We start from the raw sequence: 21519 nt of genomic DNA on the forward strand, positions 1-21519 counted from the left end.
GATGAGAAAGCAAAAACACATACATACAGACATCGTCTTCATTTGTCGAGCTGAGTCGATTGGCATATGCCTCGGCCCTCCGGGCCTCGTAAAATGCTTTTAAAGTTTGAGCGAATCCAATACATTTCTTGTAATAATAATGTAATAATAGGTATTTAACATGAAAACTGTTTTCAATATGCAAAGATTCAGTATGATTTGACCGTTTATATGATGTTCCCCCTTAAACTAGGATAGACTATGATTTTTGTGACATTCATTGCGAACTGATTTTTTTCAAACCGAATAAATATAATAGAATAAAATATTGAATTTCACACTTCAACAGAAAAAAATGCTGTTTTTGTCTCCCTGGAATCGTGTCTTACAAGGATAAAACATTGTATAAACTTTCGGAAGCGTTGGATTATTGTTATAAAATACCAATTTAGGAAAATTTTTCGCACATGTTCCAGCGCTATTGTCAATCAAAAGCTTTCAGCATTGAAAATATATATACATGAGTTCAATACGCTGGAACGTACTGTTGTTGCCATAAACTTGGACAATTCCTTAAGCTCAATATTGAAACAGTGGAATTTATTAAAATGCACTACTGGTGTTCTTCATGTGCACTTCAATCTCCTGAATTCAGTACAACCCAACCTTACGATCAAAGGAAACCTTAACGCATATGCTGCGAATATAGAAAGCGTTAAGTCTGACAAAACTTTTTCGTTATTATTGGAATATAGATATCAAAAACATGCAGAATCTAGCTGCAAGTTGACATCAACAACAATTTATATAACGGAAATAATATATAATGAGGCGCTATTCCTAGGTATAGGTTTACTACCAGAATATATTGGATTACTCGATTTTTATTGATGTTTTATTGTTTCTAGATACTATTTACAAAAACAAACTGAATCATATATTAGTTCCTGCTTATATCAAAAACTTGTACATGACGACTGCCAGTTTAAGAATGGAAACAATTAATATGATAGCTATCTCACAAAATCAATTTTTCTGTTCGGGTAGCGTATTGGCAAAAGATTACATGCAATTAAACGCAATTGAATCAGACATCCTTAATGTGCTGCATTTGAAAGGAAAAGTATTAAAGCCTCAAAAGATTTCCAATTTCTTTGTGTCTGCTGCGATTATTGATCATTCAAACCTAGACGGTATGCGTAGAGTGGAGCATCTATTCGTGTCTGATAATTTAAACAGAGTACGACTGGGAGCTTTATTGAACCAACTATATCATGCCGCTAAACAATCTCTTATTATTGGTAAGTATTGAGGATATAGTGTGAGAATGATTTTTGACGAAGCTTTTTGTAGAACGTCTCTGAAAAAACACGATTTGTGGTGTTAACTGCCATTCAAAAACTACTTAACCGATTTATTTCAAACATTTCATACACATTAGGGTGACAATAAAACGACCATTTTTGAAATTACTAATCTACACACCCTAGCGTCGTTCCTAATCATGAAAAAATGACACTGTCCAAATTTGAGCGAAATCGGTTAACCCTAACCCCTCCCCCAACGAGCTTATAGTTTGTATGGGATTTTTGGCCAAAATGTATGGGGAAACACTCACAGTTTACATTATCGTCCCTAGAAGTCGCTGTAAACTTCCGAACACGGACCTAGGAAGGAGTTAAGCTTTTGAAGATATGCCGAACAAGTTTGTCAAAGACTGCAAGACAATCCAACCAACCGTTAAAGAGTTATTAACGTTTAAGGTTGGACAGAGAAAGGGTAAAATTCGCAAACGAAAAAGCAGTTTTTTTCCACACCGTATGTCAGATCGTCATAAAAATCAATCAGCAGTACCTGTAACATTCTACATACGCTGATTGATTTTTATGAAGATCTGACATACGATGTGGAAAAAAACTGCTTTTTTCGTTTGTGAATTTTGCGCATTCTCTCTCCAACCTTAAAGTTGGATACTGCTGCTTTACATTCGCAAAGGGCGTACTCCGCTTATCTCATATATGTGACCCACATGCAAAGGTGGGGCAAGGTTAGGAAAATCTTATATATCTCTGAAACGACGAGAGATAGAAAGTTATGATGTTCCACAAAGTTGTAGAGAAATAAACGGAATTTTTGGCTTCACTGGAAAGTTTCAGGATTTCTCCGCATGGTGGCGGTAATGAGCCAAGCAATTTAAAGGGAATACTCCTATCTGTACAACGCTAAGAGATGGAGCATTTAGATGTTCTACAAAGTTGTAGATTAGCAAAAAATACTTTATTCTCTCATTTGAAAAATGCAAAATTCTACCACATGATGGCGCCAGTGTTGAAAATTAATTCAAGGTAATTCGCCTATCTATACAATGGTAAGAGATAGTGCAAACTGATGTTCTACGAAGTTGTAGAGTATTTCAAAGGCTATCGTGTCTCGTTATAATAATTGGAATTAGGCCGCATGATGTATATGAAACTAAACAAATCGTTTCTAAAGAATTTCCTTTACGCCAAGTTGATACCTGTAAGTTATTTGAAAAATATACTATTTGGCAAAGCAAATTGACAGTTTACGCCGTGTTACAATGAACAGCTTCTTGAGACACTTTGTGGATGACTTGTCAAGAGACACATCTTTGGGTATTCTTTGAAACACATGCAGAAGAATTCGAAATCGAAAGAAGACGTTTGTCCAGATTCTAATACTGTGTAGATCATCATTCAATATGCTCCCACAACACAGTGGTCTAGAATGTGAATTTAGCAGCAATTTTAACTTTTTCCTAAAATTAAATGACTTAGCCTTACAACATGTTTGGCAAAGTTGTTGTACTTTGCAATGCCGTTCTTTTTGATTAAATAGATGCTAGGGTGATTTTTCTTAGTAATTTTTAAAACTGAACTTTTTAACGGTTCAAGATAGAACTTTAGTGTTCGATGTAGAAGTTGTAGAGAAACACATTTTAAACAAATTTGCTGAAGACATGCAAGCTCTAGCTTTTGTAATTTTCATTGCACGAGAAAACCAAATGTAAGCTTCAGGGTGTTCTGTAACCTTCCGCCGGCTAACAAAGCTAGCAAAACTGTGTTGGCGCACCAGCGGCTGCTCGTTCATTGGGCCACTTGCGCGACTTCCGAAGGGTTAAAAAACGGTTTTATTTCTAAAACTTTTGTAGTTTTTATTTTACACTGAAGTACCCTTTGGACAACTTGAAGATTATTTTAGGGCGCATAATTTGCTTTAAACTGACTACTAAAATTTGCTTTAAACTGACTACTAAACTTTTTTCATTTCGAAGTTATGAGAACTTTCATATAAAAACGTTTTTAATCCACCTAACAGTGTGATGATACATTTTGTATCACTCTTATCACTCTCTTCGTATATAATATAGATAGAGAACATTTATAACTTGATGCTTCGCGATGTTTTTGATAACACATACTACATGGGATAGTGGCAGAACTCAGAGAATCGTTTAAATCAGCATAGGACAACATCAGTGCTTGAAATCTCAAATGCTAAACCAAATAAATGAATAAGCGGAAAATGGCCCATAGAATAGACATACAAACGAATTATTGCTCTATTGACAACATATCCAGATTCTTCCATCAATGTATTGCGTTAAATAAATATATGTTAAATAAATATATGTTGTACTAAGTCCGAAAATCGAAAAAAGTTTTTTTGAATCAATTTAAAGTTCATACTCTCTATAGCGTTCAGCCTTGTTCGTCTGCTAGAGTCCGTCAAACATGAGGTTGATAAAATGGGGGCAGACTAAATCGGGGCTTGATCAAAACGGGTCTTCAATGTATTATAATTGATAGGCAGTATTCGAAGAAGTTTCTTTAGGACGAGTGTTGAACGACTTTGTTTCTTATTACTTGGAGTCAGTGGCGTGGCCAGAAATTCGATTTGGTGGAAGTTTGATGAAAACTTACCCTCCAAAACGCCATCTTTGAAGTTTTAATATTGTGGAGAAACAATTTAAAAAAAAATTGAAACAACTTTATTACAGTCATGAATACTAAGAGTAGGGAGTATATCAAGTTATAAAATGATATTTACGAAATGTTCCTTAATCAATTTTTTTTAAATCACTTTCTATTGTGAGCTTCACAAACTCAAGCTTTGGATAAAATGTAAATTTTATTATTTATGAACAGTAGAAGAGATTTATCATAACAGTATAGAGATTACTGAGTAGGGAAAGTTATGAAAATTAGAGCCATAGTACTCAAGAGAGAGCAAGGATGTGAAGTAAACAGATCGGAAAACTAGAAGTGGCAGGGTTATTAGAACAGGCATAATATCGTACGGGCTTAATTTGTGTCTTCTGCTAATGAAGGTCGACCTTAGGCAGCGTAACTACGAACCACCCGAGTTCACTAGCATGTGTCCTGGTATAGGCAGACAAGTTTATCTTTACCGTGACAACCGACACTGCCACTTCTAGTTTTCCGATCTGTTTACTTCACATCCTTGCTCTCACTTGAGTACTATGGCTCTTATATTCATAACTTTCCATACCCAGTAATCTCTAGCGAATTGAATGTCGTTAAAATGTAAAAAAGAAAATGTGACTAACATAGTCGAAATAAAAAAAGTAAATTTATAGTAATTGAAAATTTTTAATAGAAGTGACGGAAGGTTATCGAAAAGTTTCGTGAAAAAGAAAATTCCAGTAATGATAATGATTTTCCCTAACGGTTTTAGAGAGTTTTTTATTTGTTCTTTGGCATTAAGATTAGGGATAATAATTCAAATCAAAGATACTACTGGGAAGTCATTTTTAGAAAAAGTCGATATCGAAGTAAAGTTTGAACTATGCACGCATGCACTTCAGGATAGTGAGATATCAAGAGCTGAAAATGCTTAGTTCTCATCCGCGTTGGGAATTTGAGGAAACGCTAATGAGTATGAACTGCAAATCTATTCGAAAATTTGTTTTTCGAATTTTTTGACTCAGCACAACATATATAACCCCTTTAGGAAAATTCAGTTTTCACTACACAATGCATTGATTGAAGAATTCATATATGTTATTAACGAAGCATTAGCAATAATTCGTTTTTATTTCTTTTATATGGGCCATTTTTCCGCCTTTCCATTAAATTGGTTTGACCTTTGAGATTTCTTCACTGATATTGTCCTATGCTAATTTTAGCGATTCTCTGAGTCCTGCCACTATCCCATGTAGTATGTGTTATCAGAAACATCGCGAAGCATCAAGTTCTAAATGTTCTTATTCGATATAACACCCGAAGAAAGCAATAAGAGTTATAAGAAATGTATCATCACACTGTTATATGGATTAAAACCGTTTTTAATCGGAATTTAATTATAATTATTGACGCCGAAAGATTTCAAAATGCATGAAACATCGAGATCTTATGTCAAAGCAAAATATAGGCATCGAATCGAAATTTCACAAACCCTCCCGAATTTTTTTTCTGGATCCGTTCCTCCAAAAATATCTATAATGTAAAATGAATGTTCTGAAGGACCAAATTTTGGGAACATTTTTTTAAATAAAAGTTCCCTTGAGGCTTTGAAGTGTTTTGACCACCGAATTTTTCTAACGATTAGCAGAACAAAACCAAACTTTACCAGTGGTTTTGGGCAATTTTTGTTTGAATAAAAATAGATGGGTGGGTAATGTCTGTGACATAACCGGAGTGACACTTACTTCGGACATTTTAAAAAGTTTTGACGCTTATAAGGGTTATTTTGCATGGTAAAAAACATGAATGTAGAAAGTGGGAGATATATTTCGGACTTTTCATATTGTTTCATTTGATTGATCCAGTGGTTTAATTTGAAATCTGCAACACACAACACATGATACAATTATAACTGGTTAATAACCTACACCAACACCAATGATATCATGCTGAGAATTCTTCAGCATCCAACGATCTTTAAACTCAGCACAACCATCAATAGTTCTTTTCCGAACCACTATAATTATAATAAAGAGTAATTTGAAAATTTCCATTCTAACATGTTATTTCCAATTTAAAGATTCTGTTGAATATCACTAAATTTTAAACAACATTTTCGATGTGTCACAGATGTTACCCATCCATGTTTGGTTTAATTACTTATTTACTTTTAAAAGAAAATAGCTTCTTCTGCAGTTAGTATGTTAGTATTCTCTGCGGAAATACCGTTTAAATTTTATTGAAATATTATGGCAAAACAATGTGTATATTCCTTTGCCGTCTTCTGTGCATAGGATAATTTGGGGAGAGATGCCGCACATTTCTAAAAAGCGGTCCTGCATCAAAGTAAATCATTCAATATATGATGAAATTTGACATGAAAAAAAATCATTAAATTTCAATGAACATTTTTAAAAAAGATCATTGCGGGAGAGATGCCGCCTCTGCGGGTGAGGCGTCGCACCGTGATCACAAACTGAAAAATAGTGAACAAAAGTATTTTTTACCTCTCGTTGATGTTAGTCCCTTAAACTTTAAAGAATAAACCGAAGTAACTATTACTCAGATACATATCGCCCGTTTAAATATATAGATAATTGATTCATAATCCTATATGTCACTGTGGATTGTGGATATTCCTTATCCAGAATCCATACCTGACGCAAATTATCATTAAATGACATTACGAGGTGGATAAAATATATATTAGCTACGTATCCTCCGCCATCGAGTGCGGCATATCACTTGTAATTTTGATGGGCATCTCTCCCAATTGTATGGTAGAGATGCCGCACGACGATATTTTCCGACCGTGCTCATGATCAGAATGCCTTCTAAAAGGTCCCAGCTATTCAACCGATACATGATTCACAAAAAAATCAAACGATTTAAGAAAAACGAAATTTTAATGTGGTGCTGAAAAATATTCGGCGCTCCACCCTAGTAACAATTGTGGTTTTATGATAGTTTTATAGCCACTGATAAAACTTAGATTGCACTTGTAGCGTGCTATAAAACTTCAGTTATTACTTGGGCATGATGCAACTGGCGCACAAAATTATTAACGTGAAAGTCAGGTAAGGGGCCATGCATAAATGACGTAGCATTTTGGGGGGTAGGGGGGTATACCAAATTCGTGACGAAGTGTGACGAGGGGGAGGGTAGGGTCAGAAGCTGTGCGACGTATGATCCAGTTGTGTTGCCTCCTTATGCTGATAGATGTATGCTACTCGGTCTGCAGATTCTGGCGACTCGCCGTATCTTCCTGCAAAGAGTTTTTGTTTTCGACTTGCTGTCAGGAAATATCGACAATCCCGATCTTCTCTCGGGCGTTAATTTGTATGCGCCTCCTCGTGTTCTCCGTAACCCCACTCTGTTGTGGATCCCTAGACACCGTACTTCACATGGACAAAATAATCCACTGGAGAGATGTTGCCGCAGATTTAACGAAGCTTCTTCAGTGTATGATTTTAACGTTTCCAAGCATAGATATAAGATATTAATAAGAAATATTTAGTTTTAAAATGCGTCTGTACGATGTATACCGAAGATAAGGAAATAAATAAAAATAAAATAAAATAAAAATAAATTTAATGTTCCTAAATAAAAATAAAAATAAATGTAATGTTCCTCAATTCCTAAGAGAAATAATTTCTCGATTTGTGGAATTTCAAGCTCGCAAGAAAAGGAAAAGATTTAGTATGCTAGATTAGTTAGCTACTCTTGCTAACTAGTCGATTTAGTTTGGTACCTGAATTAATTTTTTTTCTTCGGGTTCAACCAAACCAATATAGTAATTTAGGTGAACGAATTCTTCTTAGAATCATTGGCAGCTGTAGGATTATGAACTGAGAGAACTCCATGCTCCATTACATATAAAATTCAAAACAAAACTATCAAAACTATATTTGTCATGAAATGGATTTATTTTGGGCGCAATTTGCTGTTATAACGAAAATGTTAATAAAAGCCGTCAAAGAAGAATTGCATAACATTTTTTTTCATCTCATTGCCCCGGAGGGGGGGGGAGGAGGGTGGTAAATGCTACGTCATTTACAAGGGGGAGGTTAGAGTTTTGTGACCAAATGCTACGAGGGGGGAGGGAGGGGTCGAAAATAGCCGAAAAAAAGCTACGTCATTTGTGTACGGCCTCTAAAATGATTTTTTCGCTCTCGGAGATTAACTCAAAAATAAAAGCGTTTTTCGAAAATTCAAGAATACTTATCTCTTCGTAATTAAATTTTCTACAACTAAGTGTGCTTGGAATTTTGAAATTTTCCTTTCTGAAGCCGGGAATGTCTTTTGAAGCAAGAAAATGGCTATAACTCTGCTCTGACAGCATGAATCGAAAATTGAAAAACACTGTTCGATGCGGAATTTCATGGGTAATTCAAATATATAATTATATATACAACAATTATTGCGAAAATAGCATAAATTTCCATTCCCCGCCTCATGGTTTTGGATATTTTTTCCCGTTTTCATTGATTCTTTTTGCCTACCGCATCGCTTTGTTTTGCAGTGAGTTGGTGTGCGAGATGCACGGGTGGTTCGATGGCATAATTTTGAAAGAAAAAAATGCATGCAAACAATCCAAACAAAACGATGCAACTTGACAAGTACAGAAAATAATAACTATTTTGGACTTACATGTTACTACATTTCAGAACAGTGTTGAAGTACAGTATAGTGTACACTTTATCTACTAAAGCGTATGTTTCACTTCCAATGCCGGTTAGGTTGATAGCTATGCGTATACATATTGTGCGCGTTTCTGATATTTCTGCTATTTAGAATCTCGCATATAAGGAAAACCAGCTGACCAAATACTTGCGCTCATTTCGATTTTTTTGCTTATTGTTGAAGAGTAAGTAAATGAAATATGATTTAGATTTAACTCTTCTGAAAAGTTCTATAAGTTGTAATAAATTGGAGCTGCGGTTCCTGAAACCCTAATCAATCCGTTCACAAGCAGTCAGGTGTAAAGCCAACCGATAAAGTAAAGAAAGTCATTTTCGACAGACTTCGCAGTTGACAGAAAAAATATTTTGTAATTTTACATTGATTATCAAGCACATATTGGTAGCATGAAAATGGATGTAAATCCAAATCATTCCGCAAATACACGTGTTTTAATCAACGGATTTTGCATTAATTTTTCACGTCAATTGAAAACTAATGCATTTCAGCTTTTATATTCGGATGTGGTTGTAAAATACATGGCGTGTAAAAGCATATGAATAAAGAGGTAAAACTATATGCCTTTTGATGCTCTAAATATGTACGTTGATTCGAATTTGATTTTCAATTCAATTTTCAATTCAAACTATGTATGTTTACGACCATGCTTGTTTGCATGTCGTATAAATTTCATCATATTTTATTTTGTTGATTTCTAGTGCATAACACAATTGCAGGGCTAATACTACTGGATCTACTGTTCCAATAAATTTGTTCTATTGATAGGTTCTATTCGACTTCTCGCTGTATTTGAAGAATTGTATACAATAAGGTTCAAAGTTCTACAAGCTCTTTCAATAGTATTGGGCAATGTTTTGCGTGAAACGGGTGTGATTCTCACAGATAGGCTGTGGGCTGTAGAAGAGTTTGACTCAGAATTTTCTATACTATTATTCAAAAGTCTTCCATCACGGTCGTGATAACTGATCCCATGGCTTATCTTGTTGATCGTCTTGCAAATCTTCCGTTCTACGTTCTTGATAAAGTTTTCCACTGACTCTACATTAGGGTGACAATAAAACGACCATTTTTGAAATCACTAATCTACACCCCCTAGCGTCGTTCCAAATCATGAAAAAATGACACTGTCCAAATTTGAGCGAAATCGGTTAACCCTAACCCCTCCCCCAAAGAGCTTAAAGTTTGCATGGGATTTTTGGCCAAAATGTATGGGGAAACACTCGCACTTCACAAAATATCCGCTAGAGGTCGCTGTAAACTTCCGATCACTGACCTAGGAAGGAGTTAAGCTTTTGAAGATATGCTGAACAAGTTTGTCGAAGACTGCAAGACAATCCAACCAACCGTTAAAAAGTTATTAACGTTTAAAATTGGATACTGCTGCTTAACATCCGCAAAGGGCGTACTCCGCTTATCTCATGTATGCGAACCACGAGTGAAGGTGGGACAAAGTTAGGAAAAACTCATATATCTCTGAAACGATAAGAGATAGAAAGTTATGATGTTCCGCAAAGTTGTAGAGGAATAAAAGGACTTTTTGGTTTCACTAGAAAGTTTCAGGATTTCTCCGCAAGGTGGCGGTAGTGAGCCAACCAATTTAAAGGGAATACTCCTATCTGTATAACGGTAAGAGATGGAGCATTTGGATGTTCTACAAAGTTGTAGAGTAGCAAAAATATTTTCTTTTCTCATTTGAAAAATGCAGAATTCTACCACATGGTGGCGCCAGTGATCAAAATTATTGAGGGTAATACTCCTATCCATACAATGGTAAGAGCTAGTGCAATCTGATGTTCTGCGAAGTTATACAGTATTTCAAAGGCTTTCGTGTCTCGTTATTAAAATTGGAATAAGGACGCATATAAACTGTGTGTATGAAGCTTAAGGGGTTACATACTTTTTTTATTTTTCAAAAAATCGATTTTTTTCTATTACTTTATCTGAAAGTACAACTCCTTGAGAATATTTTTCCAAATTTTTGTAGAGATTCGAAAAATAGATCGAAAGCGCTTCCAGAAATAGATCGAAAGCGTGCTTCGTCTACCAAGCGCAGTGGTAATTTTAAACTCGATTATCTCGAAATACCGATTTAAAAAAAGGATTTCCCGTGATCTCGATTCCTGAAATACCACTCAACCGATTGTCTTTATTTTTTTTTAAATTGATCCTAATTAATTTTTCTCATACCTTAACTATTCCTTTTTTATGTTTGTTTTGTAGATGAGAATTTTTAATACAATTTTAAAAGCCTAAAACAGTGATTTATTAGGAAAAACGTTAACGAATGCAGGGAAAATGTTGAAATGTAGGTCCGGTTATTCAACTAGGTCGACTAATAGAAACCGACTAAAATTACAATTATTTTGTTCAAGATGTGCGGTTCGGTGCACGAAATTAGCGGTAACTAAGCTGACCAACTGTGGGCTAGGAAAAATCCGTACACATTTCTTCTCAAAAGTTAGAAAACTAAAGTTGGTTCGATTCCCAACCCCGCACACAGGGTTAGAGTTTTTTCAAAAGCGATTCTTCTACCACGAAAAAAGAAGCAAATGACCCCAATGTTAAAACCTCTATAATCGAAATATTTCCTGAATTCAATGTAATTGATGGAGCACAGAAATTATAAGTCAGAGTTTCTGTGTTAGTGTACTGATTGGTTTCCTCCATGTACATTTGTTATTTGATTTGCAGTTAGTATTTATGGAACCAAAATATATTTAGTTTACCATCAAAGTCTAGTTCGACCATTCCGAGACATCGTTTCGTTCTTCGCATTATGCTTTTAAAAATCCAGAAAAAAATCTTCTGTTTAGCATTCGTCATGTTCACAATGAACTGAAATTTTTTGCCATGCAGGAAGGTTCTTAGAAATTATATGGGTTTCTGTAGAAAATTAGACAGTCCGATCGAAATGAACTTACGAAATTATAACAGTTATGTTGCTTAGAACATTGAATTCAAAATGATTACTGATTAGGTTTCGAATTTAAATTAAAATATCCAATTTGATTAGAGGATCTGAATGCAGAATCATAGAATTTTGAAGTAGGAATCTGTCATTGATAACTGCAAAGCGTGGTTTATAGAATTATACTGTCGTGTTTTGTAATGTCGGACCAGGTAGGAAAAACACAATCTTAACGCGTAATCACCATTGAAATATCTAGGAATAATTAGTTTTTTTCATGTGTCCTTTGTAACGATTCCACTTTTCTGTACAGCGACACTTTTAAAAACCGTATCGCAAGCTCGAGATGCCATATCGTGCAGTCGAATCTTGATTTTGCCATTATCCATAAACACTAATTGTTGTAGATTGTTCTGCAAAATGATTTTATTTGCCTGGCACAATCTATCGAAAATTATCATTATTGAATGTCTGATATGATGGCATCTGATGGAGGTGACTTTCGCAAGGCTATGCTATGAAAACTGTATGTAAATATTCCAAAAACTCGGACTAATACGAAAAGATTAAAAGTAACGTTCTTTGACCAGAGTTCCTCTTTTGTTTTTCATTTTCACATATCTCGACAATAAACGATCACTTCGGCAAGAATTAAAGTATTACAGCGATTGTTGTTCAAATTGACACTTCCCGACAGATTCTACGATACAGTAATTCTTCCAAGATTCAATCAAAAATCTTTAAAATCACGACAGACCATCTTCACTACAGATGAAACATCTAGACCTTTTATTCAAAACGACTTCTACAATGAGTGACTCTCTTTGTTTACTTTCTCTTCTGTTAATAATTCGGTCGCTTTAACATTTATCCCTCAACTTTTTGCATAATATGCTAGTCAAAACCACCATCTTTCGATCTGTACTGTAAAATAAGTGAAAAGTTCTATAGAGACGCCGTAAAAATCGAAAGAGAAAGTAAACAAAGAGAGTCACTCATTCCCGGTCAAACCATTCGGAATTTGATTCGGAATCCTGAATGGAATTCCAAATCAAATGCAACAACCGATTCTGAAACCGATTGAGTCGAAAACGCTTGTTGCATTTAATTTGGAATCCATACTGACTCCATTCAGAAATCCGAACTGGTTTCGGAACGAGTTTAACTGGGTTGTAGATATGTCGTTTTGAATAAAAGTTACGTCATTAGACGTTTTATTGCGCACTTTCCGCCAACCTGGACTCCGCACTTTCAAAGGGCGAGTTATCAAACTGCTACTGAAAACTGCGAGCTGTCAAAACACATGTATTTCAAGTGATAGAGATGGTACTTTCATAGACAGACCAGTCGAACTAACCAGTCTATGAGAAGAATTTAATAGAAGAATAGTAAGTGCGCAGTGCGGTTAGAATCCAGTTTTTAGTGCCTCAAGCAACACTAGCATGGGTTGTGAGCATTTTGCAAGGCAAATCAAAGCATTTTGATTCAAGCGCAATACTTTAAAAGGACCTAAGAGTTTTTGCAGCGTTTTCAAAAAAAATGCGACGAGATCTGTATTTTGTTCAGCAAAACACAAATAAAACAAACGTAGAATAAAAATTTGCGAATTTTTCAAAAAATTAATTTTTTTATCAAAAATTAAAACTACAAAAACTCATTTTTTGAAAACTTTTATTTTTTCACAACGAAAGTCTGAAGAGAATAGAAACATATTTATTGTGGTTGCATCGCGGAGAAGTAAGTAGTAAAAATGTTTTTATTGTAAATGTTTTTAACATGTAATTTCATACTAACTGACAGACAAAAACATAATTTTATTACAGAATACGATTCTCATAGATATTTTAAATTTTGTTTTCTTTTTCGAGAGTTGTCCTACTGGAGCTGTAGAGCTGAGTTCACGGAAAGGCTGCCCATCAGAATTACTCATTACTACTTAAGTCCAATTGCAGCAGGCCATGATTCTGATTGTGATATCGAGTGTACGGTTCAGTTGTGCGGGCGTATGGGCTCTACGATCGCGTGAGAATGAGCGTTTATTGGTGTGTACTTGAGACAGCGTGAATCGGATTGGAAGTGATGTAGGGGTCACTAAATCATTCGGGGCGTTTTGTATTAGCGAAATATTGGGCGTAGTTGTGCGTGGATGATCGCGATTGTATGTTCGACTTTGTATACAATCGCGAAGGTCTAGGGCGTTTGTATGTTATTGTATTCGATTGCGTGGGCGTTTGTTTGTCGCGTAGACGTTTGCATGTCGTGTGTGCTAGCGTGTCACTTCGCATCCATAAATTCGATTTTAAAACCAGGTCCATTTACATATTCGCGTGTGTTCTTGGATGATCACACGGACCGTGAATCTGATACTTATTTTCAGTGTATGGTTCAGATGCTAGAAAAGAGTGAGTTTTCTATCACAATCAACTCTATTATTAGAGTTCCCGGTCATGTCACCATGGAACGTATTGTCTAGTAGATATGAGCGTGATTTTTTTCTGATTGGTCCAGCTGAGGGCATGGGGCCTAGGCTGCTAGGGCCGAGAGGAAGAACTTCCGGACATAATTAATTCATGATCACGAGAACACGAGCGTATGTAGGCTCATTATTGAGACTGCGTTTCTGACTTTATAAGTGCTAAAACGTTCGCTTAGTCACCGGAGTGCATGCATGCACAAGAACGGTGCTGCATCCTGTGCACTGGCTCATAATGTATCAGAGCTAAGTTCATTGAGCTAGCAAGTAGCACGAGCACCGATGAGCGAGAGCTCTTGCTAGCCCGGTGCTAGCTAGTACGCTGTTCCAAGCTATAGCTCAGCTATAGCAAAGTTGAAAAAATACAACACGTTAGTGTGAGTAACAATGGTTGCATCGTTTTATTGCAGAGACTTGTCGCACATTTACCAAGATATTTTTTTCGTGTTTTGTCCTATTCTTCCGTTTAATGGCTTACTCTATTGCGTTCTAGCTCATTGGGCAGGCTTACCGTGCTAGTTAATTGAGCTAAATCGTGCCAGATTACCGAGCTAGCTCTTCGAATCCTACAGCTCGAGCACAAAGGATACGTAGCACGAGCGTTGTCAGTTCTAATTGCATTTGATTCGTTCAAAGCGGCCTCTGAGCTCATGTTAGACTCTCGTGCTGTGCTTCATGCATCCCTGCCGGAGTGTTCCTGTTAGCAAGATCGTAAGCGTAGGTATGCATAGATGATCGCGAAGGGCTCAAACGTTTGTATGTTAACGTGTTTGTCGCGTGTGCTAGCGTGTATGCAACTTCGCGTGTATAAATTCGATTTTATAACCGTGTGGCTATTCGCATATTTGCGTGTATTCTTGAATGATCGCGCGCGATCCTAGAAGAGAGTGAGTTCTCCCATATCACTAGAGTTTCCAGTTATGCCCAAAGAGGCATCCACGTAAAATAAAATCACCCCAATAACTGAAATGGAAGTAAAAAATCTCATCACGAATACTTACAGCAGTAAATATGAACGGTTTATGATACAAACGAGCCTGCTATATAATTTGGTCCCGAAAAAGAATAAAAGTAGAAAATGTATAATCCGGATCATTTTCAGATACCTTCATAGGAGGCAAATTGAGTTGAACCAAATACTAGGGGCAGATCACTCTAGGAATACAAATTACCATCAATTTAAAAAAAAATGCATTTAATTTCCAATTTTGCATCAACTTTGCACTCCCTCGTAGAAAAGTTTATTTAACAAACGTCCTACGCTGATCCACTTTGTTCGACATTTTGTTGAAAGTAGGGCTAGTTGTTTTGTAGGGTTTTGACGTCTTACACGCAGCGCAAAATACATCAAGAATTTGTATTTTCATGGAAAGAAATTCAGTTAATTTCGCTAATTTTTAAAAATGCATCACAAGTGATCTGCCCTTAGACCAAATGTGTACATCGAGCACTATATTTTTCATTACGGAAATTAATCGAGTAAATTGCGTTTCGACTTCGATAGAACGACTTGGTGGCTGCTAGACACTGAATTTCAAAATACCACCAAGCTTGAAAGAACGACTTAAACAACTAGTCGAGGCGGATAGCGGGACCTATAAAAGTTCATTTTTTCTTTTATATTAGAACAAATCGTAAAGTTTTCTTAGTCCCAAAGCTTATAAGAAAATTCACAAAAATTGATTTTTTAGCACTCTTGTTCACTGGTTTCCTTTTGCTTTTAATTGCATTTTTGAAACCTGGGAAACTAGTTTGCAACATTATTTAGTCTGTTTCCATTTGTGGAAGATTTTTTGTTGTCCCGGGAGTACTTCCACTTCCACTGAGGTTGAAAATTCCGTACAAATTCCGGACAAATCCGTACAAGTATTTTTTCCGGACACATGACCAAAAATCCGTACTGTCCTCCCAAATTCTGTACAGTTGGTCAGGTTAGCGGTAACCAATCACGAACTGGTTTTAGTTGGGTGTTGTAAAATCCGTTTTTTTCGGCTCGGTGCATGAAGTTAGCAGTAAAGAATCACGAACTGGTTACGGCCGGGTGTTTAAAATCCGGTTTTTCGTCGTGTATGCTACTCTCTAACTATCAGAAATGAAAATAATTTCCTCTGCTAGTAGTAGGTAACAAATTGATTCATCCTCCAGCCGTACACAGTTAACAAATATTTTTTTCCCGGTATTGTACAGCCCTTGGAGGACCCTGTACGCTCTAAACAGCTCTACACAAAAAATTGAAATAAAACTGTAGCGGACCTACATTTAAAATTTCTCATCATTTCAGTGTCCGGTTGGTGCATCATATTGAAGGCTCTGACCGAGATGAGCCGAAACTTTTCCGCATTTCCAAGTAGTTTTTTTCGAAAGATTTTTCAAATCAGGTTTTTGTTATTAATGCATGTCATACATACCTCAAAATTTTATACAACATTGTTGAAATTATTTTCGACAAATTCCGATAATTGATTAATTCCATGCAGTCCCGTATAAATAAATACCATTCCAGAAATCTTCGAAACCATTTCCAAACTATTCGTATAATGCTCACCATATTGGGAATACTACTGATATATTTCACCATTATAATTGAACTGTTACACTACCATACCCATTTTAGTTACCATTTCCAATACCTTCCGTGTATCCTATATTGGAGATTTGTATACTACATTGTCCTTTGGCACCAGAGGTTTCTGGTGGGCTTTGTTATTCGTATATCTGTTTACCCTGCTCCAAAAATCTGTAGTTTAAGACAGTCAAAAATCCTCTTCTAACAATATTACGAAGATACACACAAAAAAATAATGAAATTTAAACGACATGTAAATCAAAACAAATGTAAACATACAAAGATTGAATCAAAACTTTGATTGAAAATTACGTTAAAATCAATGCACTCAATAGGAGCATCAAAAAGCATACAATTTTACACTTTCATTCGTGTAATATTACATGTCATTCATTTTGCAGCAATAAGCGTGTAAAAATACATTGAAGTGCATTGGTTTTCCGTTTGAAGAAGCTGTAATTTTCAATCCACGTGTAGAATTATAATAAAATTCGTTGGAGAAAGCACAACAAGTCGTGTGGATTTTTGGTGGAACTTAATTTTACATTTATATTCTTGCTCCAAATATGTGCATGAAAATAAATTTAAAATTACAAAATATTTTTTTCTGTGTAGCTCAATTGGATAAAGTGTCAGTCCACTTAGTGTCAACGAAACATTCTTCAGAAAATGGCTAGAGCAAAATAATATTTCATCAATCGATAGAATAGAAATGTGAAGGGGAAGATATTTTTTCCTCCAGCTAATATTTTATCCATCGCTAAACCTAAAATATGCATGCCACCATACTCTGTATGGTTCTTGAATGGTATGTTGTCAATATGTATAATGGAAAACAGCACATTTTGGTATGGTGACTGTTCTTGTTTGTACGGTCGAGTATGGAAAAACGACATTGGTTATGTTCGATATTATACTAGGCAATGGTTAATCTATTGTTGAACGAACCATATTGAAAATGGTTTTGAAACGATTTATGCAAAGGTTGGCATATGGTACACATTTATGCGGGGTATGATATGAAAAGATATGAGCGTTCCAAGCCTTACACGACTTTCATCCCGAAATTTTGAAAAGGGCCCGTATATTGAATGATAAGTCGTTAGCCATGACAAAAACGGAACAGCACTTCATAGTATAATGGGTTCCGCCGCGGGACAATTTTCGAAAAAGCACACTTTTATTGGCTTACTTTGGGGTCCTAGAAATAATGTCACTGTTGAGTTACTTAGTACTTTGGAATGGACAGGGCTCCAGAATGTAAATTTAGCAGGAATTTTATCTTGTTGCTAAAATTAAATGATTTTGCCTTACAATATGTTTGGCAAAATTGTTGTACTTTACAAGCCCTTTATTTTGCTTTAAACAGAAGCTGGTTCTAACTTGAGCAATATTTAAAATGAAACTTTTGAACGGTTCGTGATAGAGCTTGACTATTACCGATGAAGTTGTAGAACAACAAATTTTAGCCAAATTTGCTTAAGACACGCAAGTTCTAGCTTTTATACTTTCCATTGCCCGACAAATCCAAATGTAAGCTGTAAGGTGTTCCTTAAAAATGGTTTTATTTCTATAAAAAGTTTTCATTTTACACTAAAGTACCCTATGGACAAGGGTACAAGATTATTTTAAGGTGCATAATTTTCTTTAAAACTCCAACTACCAAAAAATTTTCGTTTGAAAGGTATGTGAACTTTTTTATAAAAAAAATATAACTTTTTCATATAGCATTATCTTCGATTAGAACACTTAACAGTAAATACCGTTGTTATCATATGATATAGCATGCTTTGTAGTATAAATCGCAAAAAATGGCAAATACAATATTTTTTACGTCTTGCAATATTTACTCACAAAAGAGTTTATTTTTAGTAAAAAGGATATAGAGCTTTCTAACGAGAGATGCTAGAGGTTCGGTACATTGAGACAAAATGCTCTCCTTCAAAATATCTGAAAGTTTTTCTTACGTGATCCTTATGAAAAATTAAAACTGCAAAAGGTAGTTATACTTGAAAAAGAATCATTATTTGTTTACCCCAATGAATGATATTGTTATTGTTGGCGAAAAAGTGCTCATAACTCATCAGTAAAAATAGTTAGATATAATAGTTGCCATGAAACAGATATAAATAGTTGCCATGGAACAAGTTATTTTCCTTAAAACAATCTTAAAGTTGTCTGTAGACTACTTCACTTTTAAATCAATACCACAAAAGTTATTTGACTAAAACAGTTTTTCTGATAAACACTAAGAAACCTTCAATTTTAAAATAAAAGTATAAGTTGTAAAATGAAAAGTATGATAGGTAGAGCTCACATGTCTTCAGCTAACTTTTCCAAGATTTGTCGTTCTACAACTTCGCTGAAGGTTATTTGGCTCTAGCTGGAATGATTAAAAAGTTATTTTTTTGATCTTGGTACAATTACCATGTTTTTTTTTACAAAAAGAAGAGGCCCACAAACTACGAAAACTTCTCCAAAAACTTATTAAGGGTAAGTTGTTTAGTTTTAGAAAAATCTCAAAATTTCTGCTAAATTTACATTCTGGACCACTGTGGAGTGGTAATGCTAGAAGATCTGCAAAAGCAAAATTCAAATATCTGGTAATGTGGTGATCTGGTGGGCATGTAGCGCAATTGGCATGCACGCTTTGCTTATTTGCAAAAAAGGGGGATGCTGAATATAATAGAAGCACAGCGATTGGATTGTAGTCTACTTAGGTATTTATCCCAGGCTGGCAATATAGTACTTAAGCCCTGTAGTCCGCGTAAGCAAACAGAATATATTTCGAGCAGCCTATTTCTAAGTTATAAGTGAGGCCAGATTTGATGAAAAAGTCACTAATTGGCATTCGAATGACCCTAGTAGTTCTCACCTATCACCAAATTATCAGCCCTGTAATCGTGCAACCAATGCCAGTCTAACTGGATTCACAGCGCATTGTGCACGCTTCTTCGGCGAGAGGTAATAAACGAGCACTGACGCGCAGCGCTATACACGACATCTCTGAGACAAGAGCGCTCCTAAAGTTAGTCAACAGTTAGTTAAAAAAATTAAAAATGCTTTATAAATAAATGCAACAGGAGAAATATAAATGGGGTTACGAAGAAATTTAAGAATATAGGTTTTATCATAGTATGATAGTCTTAAGAAAACTTTGTAACATGTTATGTATAATAAAAGAATCTCTGCACATGAAATAGGAGTAAAAATTCGAAAAAAAATAGATAACATTCAAAAGGTTTATTCAAATATATGCATACTCTATGCTGTTTGCACCACTAAGCGGCCTAAATTCTATTTTTACAACGATACACGAAAGCCTTTGAAATACCATATAGCTTCGCAGAACGTCAGATTGCACTATCTCTTGCTATTGTATGGATAGGAGTATTACCCTCAATAATTTTGATCACTGGCGCCACCATGTGGTAGAATTCTGCATTTTTCAAATGAGAAAAGAAAATATTTTTTGCTACTCTACAACTTTGTAGAACATTCAAATGCTCCATCTCTTACCGTTATACAGATAGGAGTATTCCCTTTAAATTGGTTGGCTCACTACCGCCACCTTGCGGAGAATTCCTGAAACTTTCCAGTGAAACCAAAAAGTCCTTTTATTCCTCTACAACTTTGTGGAACATCATAGCTTTCTATCTCTTATCGTTTCAGTGATATATGAGTTTTTCCTAACTTTGTCCCACCTTCACTCGTGTTTCACATACATGAGATAAGCGGAGTACGCCCTTTGCGAATGTTAAGCAGCAGTATCCAACTTTAAACGTTAATAACTCTTTAACGGTTGGTTGGATTGTCTTGCAGTCTTCGACAAACTTGTTCAGCATATCTTCAAAAGCTTAACTCCTTCCTAGGTCAGTGATCGGAAGTTTACAGCGACCTCTACCTCTCTCATTTTGGCCAAAAATCCCATACAAACTTTAAGCTCTTTGGGGGAGGGGTTAGGGTTAACCGATTTCGCTCAAATTTTGACAGTGTCATTTTTTCATGATATGGAACGACGCTAGGGGGTGTAGGTTGCGAAATTTTTTTTATCATATAAATCATTGTCACCCTACTCTACATGTATATGCTTGACGTACCCATATTTTTGCGGCTGTCCTCAGATCACCATATAATGTCCTATTATGACTTGTAATCACTAATAACTGACGTGCAAATCATGTTTCTAACGTGCGTAAGAGAAATAACGATCCTTTTCAAATGACAGCAGCAAGTAGCAATTTACCACTAGCCAGCTACGATCAGCCGGCAGAATTCCAGCAATCGGTATTTTGAATAGACCGTTAGTTTTTACAACCCTTGGTCGCTCGAGGTGCTTGTCTATTCTCTGTAGTAAAACTATTCGAAAATGTGTTACCGAGAATCACGTTTTCGTTATGAGAGAATATGCACTGCAGAATATCACATTTGTCAAATAATTAAAACCTAATATTATAATTTGTTATTTTTGTTGTCGGATGCCCCATGCAATAAAACATAATTCCATAGCGAAAATGCCTGTAACAATAATCTTCCAAAATGTAGTAATTTTTGAGATAATTTAAATTTTGTTGCAGTGATGTACTTTGCCATTAGACTGATCGGCCTTCTGATCTTTATCTCCTAACAGGTAACACGACACCCTTTGGGAATACATCTAACAATTATTTGCGGACATAATTTTGGAATCTATTCTGTTTGAAGAGGACAGCAAGATTTTTCCTAATAGGTTTGAAGTATTCATAACGTTTTAGAAGTAGAATTGGAAAGATTTAATCTTTTTTCGGTATCCAAAAATAATTATATTTTTAAATATAACATATAACGTTAAAGAGTATTCAGTATTTGTTTTATTACATATAACCACAAACAAAAGATATTTTCAATACTTTACTAGTAACGCATACGGGAAAAGTTAGCGGTGGTCTAGAACTACAAATGCATG

The 21519-nt window shown here is 35.5% G+C and overlaps 1 long non-coding RNA gene across 1 annotated transcript; it reads left to right on the forward strand.

Annotated features, from left to right (window-relative positions):
* Positions 1–332: 332 nt before the first annotated feature.
* Positions 333–21284, forward strand: LOC131679986 (uncharacterized). The gene is made up of 3 exons (XR_009303853.1): positions 333–823; positions 888–1280; positions 21205–21284. It is a non-coding gene; the product is annotated as an uncharacterized LOC131679986 (long non-coding RNA).
* Positions 21285–21519: the final 235 nt, after the last annotated feature.

The sequence above is a fragment of the Topomyia yanbarensis genome, chromosome 1 (genome assembly GCF_030247195.1).
Source record: "Topomyia yanbarensis strain Yona2022 chromosome 1, ASM3024719v1, whole genome shotgun sequence".
Lineage (NCBI taxonomy): Eukaryota > Metazoa > Arthropoda > Insecta > Diptera > Culicidae > Topomyia > Topomyia yanbarensis.